Genomic DNA, 12,123 nt, shown 5'->3' on the forward strand with positions numbered 1-12,123 from the left:
TTGGAGCAAATTGGTGCTCCAGCAACCCACAAGCGCTTTGCACAGCATCTATTTTGGGACATTCTTTGGGACTTAACCATTGTGTTTTATGAAAACATAACATTGCATGATATTATTAGATTAAATCCTATTCAAACTGAATGTATGTCCCATCGGGTGTTTAAAGTTTAAACTTACAATGCCAAGTTGTTCTCGTGTTGGTGATGTTTAGAAACACAGCCGCTGTGTTATTCAGTTTTGCTGAGTTTACATGATGTGCATTTCAAAGATTTGAATGAACTCTGGCACACATGGCAAATTACATTTGACTGAATCTTTCTTGATGTCAACAGATTATATAATAAAGTGTTTTTAAAATGTTTAGTGTCCCAATGTACTTTAATCCTACAAAATTAATAATATGTCCTATGCCCCATGCAATAATGCAATTTGAAGCAGTTGTATTTGCTTGTTTTCTTCCGTTTTATTTTTAGTTCTGACAAAGCTCTGCGAAATGCCGACCTTGGCTTACTGATCTTTTAAAAGTTTTTCTTGTAGTACTTTTTTGGCAGTTAAGCAATATTATATCTTCAACACAACATCACAAGATGCGTCTTAACATGACAGGGATGCTTGACCAAATTGAGAGGCAGACTGCAGCTGACCAAGCAGTTCCAGACACTATAAAAGCAGCAGCTTGAGACTCCTCCGAGAACTGACCGGCATCTCATACAGGTTAGTGCTGCTTGCGTTGCACAAACTAAATGTAATTAAATTGCCATCTTTGTTCTTATGCTTTAATGTGTTGTAATCTTTAAGATACAATATGATTGATCAGTGATGTTATTTGTTTTTGCAACAATGATTAATTACAACAAATAATTTACAGTATGACTGATATTTTTCTTTTTATTCACTTCACAAATAAAAAAGATCTTTATCATCTTGTACATATTAATATAACTGAGATAACAGTAATTATCATCTTTCTTTATAATCATCTTTAGGTAACGACCGATCTGTGCTGCTACTCAGTTAGGATAAACTGAGGTAAGATGTGTCTGCAATAACACAACTTCCACAATATTCGCACATTTGCTGCCAAACAATATCATAACCAAATATGTTCAGAGTAATTCAAGCTATGTCTCCTCTTTTTCAGTCCTACATAAAGTGCCATCATGAGCACAGACGCAGAGATGGAGGCCTATGGCCCTGCAGCCATTTACCTCCGCAAGTCAGAGAGGGACAGGATTGCGGCTCAGACTGCACCATTTGATGCCAAAACAGCCTACTTTGTGATTGATAGCGACGAGATGTACGTCAAGGGTAAACTTGTCAAAAGAGAGGGTGGCAAAGCCACAGTGGATACAGTTACAGGAAAGGTAAGCACACTAATACTTTGAATTAACCTCTTGACAGTAGTATCAGCAATGACCACAGTCCAGTTGGTTCCTCACAGGGAGGCATTGTAGAATCGTAATGCCTGAGGGTCAAACGACCTCCTCAACCTGCCACAACTATTGTGTAAAATACTGTTGCAGTAAAACTGTTCTACTTTATTTGTTTAGACTGTCACAGTAAAAGAAGATGACATCCATCCAATGAATCCTCCAAAGTATGATAAAATTGAGGACATGGCCATGATGACCCACCTCAACGAGCCTACTGTGTTGTTTAACCTCAAAGATCGTTTTGCATCATGGATGATCTACGTGAGTGTTGACAATAAGATTAGAATTAACATACAGATCAACAACAAACAAACATTTGTTAATGCTGCCTTCATTACTTTATAATCTTAAAAAAAAGTTGATGTCGAATGTGGACATGGTGATGTTGATCGGGAATTTGCTTCTCTTTATAGACCTACTCTGGACTGTTCTGTGTCGTTGTGAACCCCTACAAGTGGCTTCCTGTGTATGATGCTCAGGTTGTTGGGGCATACAGAGGCAAGAAGAGGATTGAGGCTCCACCCCACATCTTCTCCATCTCCGACAATGCCTATCAGGCCATGCTCACTGGTAAGATTTTATTGGTAGAAGAGGAAATATTATTTTATTTTTATATGACATACAAAATGCAACAGGGCAGATATGACATGTTTTTTTTTTTGTTTTTTTTTGTTTTTTGTATATGGTTTTTGTGGAAAACTTAAAAGTATTTGTTCATTTCAGATCGTGAGAACCAGTCAATCCTTATCACGTGAGTAATATAGAAATAAACAAACTGACAATGCATTTGGAGATAGGTAAACACAGAAAATTTAAAGAGATCTCTCTCTTCCTCCAGTGGAGAATCCGGTGCTGGAAAGACTGTCAACACCAAGCGTGTCATTCAGTACTTTGCAACAATTGCAGTGACTGGTTCTAAGAAGACAGAGGTGTCATCTGGGAAATTGCAGGTATAGTTGCTCTTACTAAAAGATATGGACAAATGTCTACCAATTCATTCATTTCAAGATGCAAAACAAATCTCTGTGTAGGGTTCGCTGGAAGATCAAATCATTGCAGCCAACCCTCTGCTGGAGGCGTATGGTAATGCCAAGACTGTGAGGAATGACAACTCCTCTCGTTTTGTAAGTGTTGAAAGGACAAAGAATGATAAAATTTTTTTTAGCTGCATGTCAGCAATCCTAGTAATTTAAATCTGCTATGTTTAGGGTAAATTCATCAGAATCCACTTTGCAACCTCTGGCAAACTGGCCTCTGCAGATATTGAAACATGTAAGTTATTGTCTACATTTTTAAGTGACATCTGTTTGAATTTACACCTGAATATGAAACTAGTTTGGACAATGTTAAATGACATTTGTTGGTATTGTGTAATGGCATACATGCAACATACTGTTCTTTGGCATTGATTTGTTACACTTAGATCTGCTGGAGAAGTCTCGTGTCACCTTCCAGTTGTCTGCTGAGAGGAGCTACCATATCTTCTATCAGCTGATGACAGGCCACAAGCCTGAGATTCTGGGTATGTTAATAGACCACTGGAAACATGAATGAAATAAGTTGGAACAATATCAACAGAAAATCTCATGGATTTAATTTCTGCTCTTCCAGAGGCTCTTCTGATCACCACCAACCCCTACGACTATCCAATGATCAGTCAGGGTGAAATCACTGTCAAGAGCATCGATGATATTGAGGAGTTCATTGCAACAGATGTAAAGAGTCAATTTGTGGTTCTTCTGATAATATAATAATAATAATCCAAATCAAAGAAAAAGATCATATGTGTTGACTATTTCATTTTATTTGAAATGCAGACTGCCATTGACATCTTGGGCTTCACTCTTGAGGAGAAATTGGGCATCTACAAGCTGACTGGAGCTGTGATGCATCACGGCTGCATGAAATTCAAGCAGAAGCAGCGTGAGGAGCAGGCTGAGCCTGATGGCAATGAGGGTACTTAAAAAAATAATACCATTCTCTTCATACAAGTTTAGTACTGTAGTTAATACCGTGGTATTTAGTAAGTATTCTGTTTCTTTCCATCAGTGGCCGATAAAATCGCCTACCTCCTGGGTCTGAACTCAGCTGATATGTTGAAAGCTCTGTGCTACCCAAGAGTCAAAGTTGGAAATGAGATGGTCACCAAAGGTCAGACCGTCGCACAGGTAATGAAAAGAAAGTTTCATGTTTCAGAAGAAAGTCAAATATTTGCATTTTTACATCGACATGTTATTTTGAAAAAAAAAAGATCAAGTCATGAAGTCTACTCTTATAGGTCAACAATTCTGTCAGTGCTCTGTGCAAGTCTGTCTATGAGAAAATGTTCTTGTGGATGGTCGTCCGTATCAATGAGATGTTGGACACAAAGCAGGCCAGACAGTTCTTCATTGGAGTGTTGGATATTGCTGGATTTGAGATCTTTGATGTGAGTACCTGAAAAATAACAGTAATATCGGTAAGTTAAAAATGTTATGTTATGTTCAACAGGCCAAGAATGCCCTGACTCATGCTGTTCAGTCAGTTCAACACAATTTGGTCATGAAATTAAATACCTTATTGTCATTACAGTACAACAGCTTGGAGCAGCTCTGCATCAACTTCACAAATGAGAAACTGCAACAGTTCTTCAACCACCACATGTTTGTCCTTGAGCAAGAGGAGTACAAGAAAGAAGGCATTGAATGGGAGTTCATTGACTTTGGCATGGACTTGGCTGCCTGCATTGAGCTTATTGAGAAGGTAAGACCAATCTGTCATGTAGAGCTTGAATCATGTGTTTTCACTGACTCCGAAATGATTGATTCTTTCAAATATGACCAAATTTCCCTTCAGCCAATGGGCATTTTCTCCATCCTTGAAGAGGAGTGCATGTTCCCCAAGGCCTCTGACACAACTTTCAAGAACAAGCTGCATGATCAACATCTTGGCAAGACTAAGGCCTTTGAGAAGCCAAAGCCTGGAAAGGGCAAGGCTGAGGCTCACTTCGCCCTGGTTCACTATGCTGGTACGGTAGACTACAATATCACTGGCTGGCTGGACAAGAACAAGGACCCACTGAATGACTCAGTTGTTCAGCTCTACCAGAAGGCTTCAAACAAATTGCTTGCACTTCTGTATGTCACCCATGGTGCAGCTGAAGGTAAGGATTAGCCCAAATTTGAAATCTGTTCATTTATAGTATATTGCTCAGCTAAAACATTCAGATTTTATTTAGACACAGCCCTGAGGGTCAAAATGTAGAGTCAATGATTTAATGGCACTGTTAAAATGAACTTTGGAAAATCAGAGGCCTCCGGTGGTGGAAAGAAGGGTGGTGGAAAGAAGAAGGGTGGTTCCTTCCAGACTGTGTCTGCTCTATTCAGGGTATGTGACACAATAATAATAAACAATAACATATAAATAATGTATGTTGACCTGTGACCTAATGATGCTGATCCATAGGAGAACTTGGGCAAGCTAATGACCAATCTAAGGAGCACTCATCCTCACTTTGTCCGGTGCTTGATTCCCAATGAATCAAAGACCCCTGGTAAGTTCACAAAACACTTTTCTGCATTCATGTAACATAGTAGCAAAAATAAAAATAAAAAAATCTTTGGCAATGTACAGGTCTTATGGAAAACCATTTGGTCATTCACCAGCTGAGGTGTAATGGCGTGCTGGAGGGTATCAGAATCTGCAGAAAGGGCTTCCCCAGCAGAATCCTCTATGGTGACTTCAAGCAGAGGTGACTGTGTTTTTCAAGATGATTTTCAAGGTACTGGGATGGTATAGATTGGATAAAAAATCTCACTAATAACACTTTTTTTTTTTTTTTTTTTTCAGATACAAAGTATTGAATGCTAGTGTCATCCCTGAGGGACAATTCATTGACAACAAGAAAGCTTCAGAGAAGCTGCTTGGCTCCATTGATGTGGACCACACTCAGTACATGTTTGGACACACTAAGGTACCGTTTTATATGTCCACTATGACTGCTTTTTATTTTTGGAGTTGTCCTGTTGTATCCATCTGTGCTGATTTCTATTACAACATAGGTGTTCTTCAAAGCTGGTCTTCTGGGTACTCTTGAAGAGATGAGAGATGACAAATTGGCTGCACTGGTGACCATGACTCAGGCCCTCTCCAGAGGATATATCATGAGGAAGGAGTTCATTAAGATGATGGAGAGGAGGTAGGATTACAATGAAATATAGACAACTGCTCTGTTTTATATCACCCTACTTAAGACAAGATCCCATTGCAATAAAAACTACATCTCATTTATTTTGTGTTTTAGAGATGCTATCTTCGGCATCCAGTACAACATCCGTTCATTCATGAATGTGAAGAACTGGCCATGGATGAATCTGTACTTCAAAATCAAGCCTCTTCTGAAGAGCGCTGAGACTGAGAAGGAGTTGCAGCAGATGAAGGAGAACTATGACAAGATGAAAACGGACCTGGCTGCTGCTCTGGCCAAGAAGAAGGAACTGGAGGAGAAGATGGTTTCTCTGATACAGGAGAAAAATGACCTGCAGCTCCAAGTGTCATCAGTAAGTAGGAAACAAAAACTGTGATTTTATCAAATGTAGTATACCCAATCTATGCTTTTATACTTATAATCTGTAACATACATTTTAATGACTGAACACAGTATATGAGGGACACAAAGAGGCCATGTGTTTGTTTCATCTTCTGTTTGTATGTATCTATATGCATACTAAACTGTAGTTTAACTAAACAAATACACAAGAAAACAGTATAGAAAGTATCTCATTGTTTGTTTTACATGTACTCTAGGAGGTTGAGAATCTCTCTGATGCAGAGGAAAGGTGTGAGGGGCTCATTAAGAACAAGATCCAGCTCGAGGCAAAACTCAAAGAGACCTCTGAGAGACTGGAGGATGAAGAGGAGATCAATGCTGAGCTGACTGCCAAGAAGAGAAAGTTGGAGGATGAATGCTCTGAGCTGAAGAAGGACATTGATGACTTGGAGCTCACCTTGGCTAAAGTGGAGAAGGAGAAACATGCCACAGAAAACAAGGTTCCATTCATTTAAATCAACAGAACCTGGAATTGAATCATTTGTTCATTTATTGTTATTTATGTAAAGTTGCTATGTGACATTAAAATGTGCCTCTCTTGACAATGTTAGGTGAAAAACCTGACAGAGGAGATGGCATCTCAAGATGAGAGTATTGCTAAGTTGACCAAGGAGAAGAAAGCCCTCCAAGAGGCTCATCAGCAAACACTGGATGACCTACAGGCAGAGGAAGATAAAGTCAACACTCTGACCAAAGCCAAGACAAAGCTGGAACAGCAAGTGGACGATGTAAGAAAAGAACTGTTTTGACTTGAAACATTTGTACCATAAATGCATTCATATTTCTTGACATTCTTTCTTTTAAGTATAACAAATCACTATGTTTAATCTGATATTCCTTAGCTTGAGGGCTCATTGGAGCAAGAGAAGAAGCTCCGTATGGACCTTGAGAGAGCAAAGAGGAAGCTTGAGGGAGATCTGAAACTGTCCCAGGAATCCGTAATGGATCTGGAGAATGACAAGCAGCAATCAGATGAGAAAATCAAAAAGTATGTTTTTTTTTAAATTATTTTTAGTCCTTAATTTTTTCCATTGCATAAATGCAACAAAATGAACAATCTTTCATTGTTTTCTTTTTCCAGGAAGGACTTTGAGATCAGCCAACTCCTCAGCAAGATTGAGGATGAACAGTCTCTTGGTGCTCAGCTTCAGAAGAAGATCAAGGAACTCCAGGTAACATAGTTTACATCAATATTAAACTCACCGAATATCAGACGACACTACGTTTTGTAAACCTTCTTGATGTTGTTGACACCAATTCAAGGCTCGTATTGAGGAGCTGGAAGAGGAGATTGAGGCTGAGAGGGCTGCTCGGGCGAAGGTAGAGAAGCAGAGAGCTGACCTCTCCAGGGAGCTTGAGGAGATCAGTGAGAGGCTCGAGGAAGCTGGTGGAGCAACAGCAGCTCAGATTGAGATGAACAAGAAGCGTGAGGCTGAGTTCCAGAAGGTGCGTCGTGACCTTGAGGAGTCAACCCTGCAGCATGAAGCTACTGCAGCAGCTCTTCGCAAGAAGCAGGCCGACAGCGTTGCAGAGCTGGGAGAGCAGATCGACAACCTCCAGCGTGTCAAACAGAAGCTGGAGAAGGAGAAGAGTGAATACAAGATGGAGATTGATGACCTCTCCAGCAACATGGAGGCTGTTGCCAAAGCAAAGGTGAGTGGTTGGTTTGTCTTCCATTACAAAACATGACAGTAGCTTTAAATGTGACATACACAAGATAAATTACTTTTTGTTTGTGTAGGGCAACTTGGAGAAAATGTGCAGAACTGTTGAGGACCAACTGAGTGAACTCAAAGCCAAAAATGATGAGAATGTTCGTCAGCTGAATGACATTAATGCACAGAGGGCAAGACTTCAGACAGAGAATGGTAGGTGACTTATATTTAAAATTATTAATGAAAACCAATAATGATCATTTTGACTGACATCATATTTAAACATTGATATTCAGGTGAGTATTCCCGCCAGCTTGAGGAGAAAGAAGCTCTTGTTTCTCAGCTGACCAGAGGCAAGCAGGCCTTCACTCAGCAAATAGAGGAGCTTAAGAGGCACGTTGAGGAGGAAGTGAAGGTACCCTTTTCCTACACATCATATTATTATGTTATATCAGTGGCTGGTTTGAAGAAACCCAGTCTTTTACTTCTCATCGGTAAGTTAAAAATGTTATGTCGTGTTCAACAGGCCAAGAATGCCCTGGCTCATGCTGTTCAGTCAGCCCGCCATGACTGTGATCTGCTCAGAGAGCAGTTTGAGGAGGAACAGGAGGCCAAGGCTGAGCTGCAGAGAGGAATGTCCAAGGCTAACAGTGAAGTGGCTCAGTGGAGGAGCAAATATGAGACTGATGCTATCCAGCGCACTGAGGAACTGGAGGAATCCAAGTACGTCACTAAAATTGCATTGTTTAAATTAGTTTTAATTAAAACTGTTAGGGTTTCAGCCAATGAAAAATTCTTCCTCACAGGAAAAAGCTTGCCCAGCGCCTGCAGGAGGCTGAGGAATCCATTGAGGCCGTGAACTCCAAGTGTGCCTCTTTGGAGAAGACCAAGCAGAGGCTGCAGGGTGAAGTGGAGGACCTCATGATTGATGTGGAGAGAGCTAATGCTCTGGCTGCCAACCTGGACAAGAAGCAGAGGAACTTTGATAAGGTAACAGGAAATAAAGACTGCACTCATTTCAGGAGAAACAAAAATTGATAAGCAATCATTGGCACTCATCTATCTATTTCTAGGTCCTGGCAGAATGGAAACAAAAGTATGAGGAGGGCCAGGCAGAGCTGGAAGGATCTCAAAAGGAGGCTCGCTCTCTCAGCACAGAGCTGTTCAAGATAAAGAACTCCTATGAGGAGTCTCTGGATCAGCTGGAGACCATGAAGAGAGAGAACAAGAACCTGCAGCGTATGTTAACTAACGTACTATATACACACTATATATACTGTATATTCAGTAACCTTAAATACATATGTCTGTGAAGGTTCTTAGTCATCTAGGTCATGGTATATCCAAAAAGGTTCAAAAAAGGCAACTGGACTGGAGGACGTTTCTCCTCTCATCCGAGTAGCTTCTTCAGTTCTAGGGGACTGGTGGGAAGTCCGAGGTTTAAATAGGAACTCATACTGGAACTTGCTTGTTGTGTTGACAACCAGAAACTGGTGCAGCTAATTTCCATTAACGTTTGGGTACTTACCTGTCGTTGAGGGGGGACTGTTTTTGTCCCCGTCCTCTTTGGTGCTCTAATGACCCTTGTCTGTCAGAGGCTCCAGGCTCAAGGTGTGAATGGGGTTGAAACCTCTTGGGGACAGAAGTTAAAACTGTATTGTAAATAGATGGGAGATTACATCTCAGTCCACCTCCTCTGTTTAGAGAAGGTATTTCCAGTCTGACATGGATGGCTTCCTTTACTCCTCTTTCAAACCATCGGTCTTCTCTGGCTAAGATCTGGACGTTGTTGTCTTTAAAGTAGTGCCCTTTGTCCTTCAGGTGTAGATGGACCGCCATGAAACGTCTTCTCAAAAAAAAAAAAAAAAAAAAAACTCTACAAGTCCAGTTTCCTTTTTTGAACCTTTTTGGATATACTTAAATACATACCACTCCAATACTGACTATATGCTAATTCCAAATAATTTATTTTGCATTTTTTTCCTGAAGAGGAGATATCAGACCTCACTGAACAGCTTGGTGAGACTGGAAAGAGTATTCATGAACTGGAGAAAGCCAAGAAGACTGTAGAGACTGAGAAGGTTGAAATTCAGGCAGCACTGGAGGAAGCTGAGGTACAAAAACAAGGAGTTGATCCTTATCCAGTAGTCAGTCAGTTGGTTTTCGACTTAAGCCAAAGTTATATTTTGAAGAGAGGCAGTTTCAGTTATTAACTTTTATGATTCTATTGTTGAAATGAAACCAAGGGCACTCTGGAGCACGAGGAGGCCAAGATTCTCCGTGTTCAGCTGGAGCTCAACCAGGTCAAAGGAGAGATTGACAGGAAACTGGCAGAGAAGGACGAGGAGATGGAGCAGATCAAGAGGAACAGCCAGAGGATGATGGACTCCATGCAGAGCACTCTTGATGCTGAAGTCAGGAGCAGGAATGATGCCCTGAGAGTCAAGAAGAAGATGGAGGGAGATCTGAATGAGATGGAGGTTCAGCTCAGCCATGCTAACAGACAGGCTGTTGAGGCCCAGAAACAACTGAGGAATGTCCAGGGACAGCTCAAGGTAAGCTTTGAGAATCATTTAGTTAAAATAAGTAAGAAGTATTACAGAAGGTTTACTGTTTTGTTTTCTTCTGTCATTAGGATGCCCAACTGCACCTTGATGATGCTGTCAGAGGACAGGAGGACATGAAGGAGCAGGTTGCCATGGTGGAGCGTAGAAATGGTCTGATGCTGGCTGAGATTGAGGAGCTGAGAGTTGCTCTGGAGCAAACAGACAGAGGACGCAAAGTGGCTGAGCAGGAGCTGGTTGATGCTAGTGAGCGTGTCGGATTGCTTCATTCTCAGGTTTGTTTTGAGTGATTTAAAAATGTCTTAAATGTCTATCAAGCTAATTGATATTTCTTTAACTTGACAAATAAATCTCAAATTGATTGTGCCTGTTTTTAATATCCAGAACACCAGTCTTCTGAACACCAAGAAGAAGCTGGAGACGGACCTTGTCCAGGTTCAGGGTGAGGTGGATGATGCTGTTCAGGAAGCAAGAAATGCTGAGGAGAAAGCTAAGAAGGCCATCACTGATGTTAGTTTACATCCCAACAACTGCTTGTCTTCTTTTAAGTGTTCAATAAACGGTGTGAACATTTTTGGTTTAAACTTTAATTACAGACAATTTATTATTTCAGGCTGCCATGATGGCTGAGGAGCTGAAGAAGGAGCAGGACACCAGCTCTCACCTGGAGAGGATGAAGAAGAACCTGGAGGTCACAGTCAAGGACCTGCAGCACCGTCTGGATGAAGCTGAGAACCTCGCCATGAAGGGTGGCAAGAAGCAACTCCAGAAACTGGAGTCCAGGGTATGCACCATATACAGTACACTTTTTATGATATGAGTTTGATTATTCACCTTTCTCACTTATAAATCTTATTGGTCACTTTGTTACAGGTGCGTGAACTGGAGTCTGAAGTTGAAAATGAGCAGAGACGTGGAGCTGATGCTGTTAAAGGAGTCCGCAAATATGAGAGGAGAGTGAAGGAGCTCACCTACCAGGTAATTACTCATTTCCCTAAAACATATCACAAGCTGCCTTTTATCTGTCTCTGTACTTCATCAGGAACAAATTTGTCATTTACTTAGACTGAGGAGGACAAGAAGAATGTCGTTAGACTTCAGGATCTGGTGGACAAGCTGCAGCTCAAAGTCAAGGTTTACAAGAGGCAGGCTGAGGAGGCTGTAAGCAACATACTGCAATATATAATTTCCAATTCAATATTTATGTATGTATTTATTTACATCACAATTATATTGTCTTGTAACTAAGTCAGTGTAACCCTGCGTCACTCACAGGAGGAGCAGGCCAACACCCATATGTCCAGAGTGAGAAAGGTGCAGCATGAGCTGGAGGAAGCTCAGGAGCGTGCTGACATCGCTGAGTCCCAGGTCAACAAGCTGAGAGTCAAGAGCCGTGATGTTGGAAAGGTAACTTTATCATAGAGTTCTTGCATGATGAGGATATCATTTGTTGGTATCATCAGTGTTACAGTAGAAATCAATAATAATGTGATTCCTTGAAGTTTTAGTTATTGCAGCTGTTATCTCTAATGGCTTTCCCCTTTTTCTTAGTCTGATTCTGCTGAATAAGGTCACCATTCAGTTGAGACCTTTCCACAGAGTTCATAAAATATGAACCAGTTGGTTGTGGTCTCTTCAACATTTCAATAAAGATGATAATTGTCATAACTATCCTGATTCCTGTCACTTTCTGTCTGTTGAATGATTCTTTTTAAAACCCAGAAAAACGTTACTCCAGAGCAAAGATTAGCAGTTAGCTAGACCTGAAGGCCTTGCAGTACAGTGCATCATGGCAACACTACACCAACGTCAGTGTGTACAAATTGTCTTTCTAAACTGTTACGAAGTAAAAGTACAAAGCATGATAGGCAGTGGGAGGCTTC

At 40.8% G+C, this 12,123-nt stretch overlaps 1 pseudogene across 1 annotated transcript; it reads left to right on the forward strand.

Moving 5' to 3' along the window:
* Positions 1-940: 940 nt before the first annotated feature.
* Positions 941-11,909, forward strand: LOC311488429 (myosin heavy chain, fast skeletal muscle-like; annotated as a pseudogene). Its single transcript, XR_014699934.1, has 36 exons — positions 941-1,364; positions 1,551-1,694; positions 1,847-2,003; positions 2,157-2,184; positions 2,272-2,383; positions 2,465-2,557; positions 2,642-2,705; positions 2,857-2,955; positions 3,045-3,148; positions 3,251-3,389; positions 3,483-3,601; positions 3,712-3,861; positions 4,005-4,575; positions 4,723-4,799; positions 4,878-4,965; positions 5,046-5,163; positions 5,262-5,385; positions 5,474-5,610; positions 5,716-5,971; positions 6,219-6,461; positions 6,573-6,749; positions 6,864-7,009; positions 7,103-7,193; positions 7,285-7,674; positions 7,763-7,889; positions 7,973-8,399; positions 8,483-8,666; positions 8,750-8,915; positions 9,666-9,790; positions 9,923-10,515; positions 10,625-10,750; positions 10,854-11,024; positions 11,114-11,218; positions 11,306-11,401; positions 11,516-11,647; positions 11,792-11,909. The product of XR_014699934.1 is annotated as a myosin heavy chain, fast skeletal muscle-like (transcript).
* The last annotated feature ends 214 nt before the right edge of the window (positions 11,910-12,123 follow it).

Source organism: Chelon labrosus (genome assembly GCF_963514085.1).
Source record: "Chelon labrosus genome assembly, chromosome: 5".
NCBI classification, from domain to species: domain Eukaryota; kingdom Metazoa; phylum Chordata; class Actinopteri; order Mugiliformes; family Mugilidae; genus Chelon; species Chelon labrosus.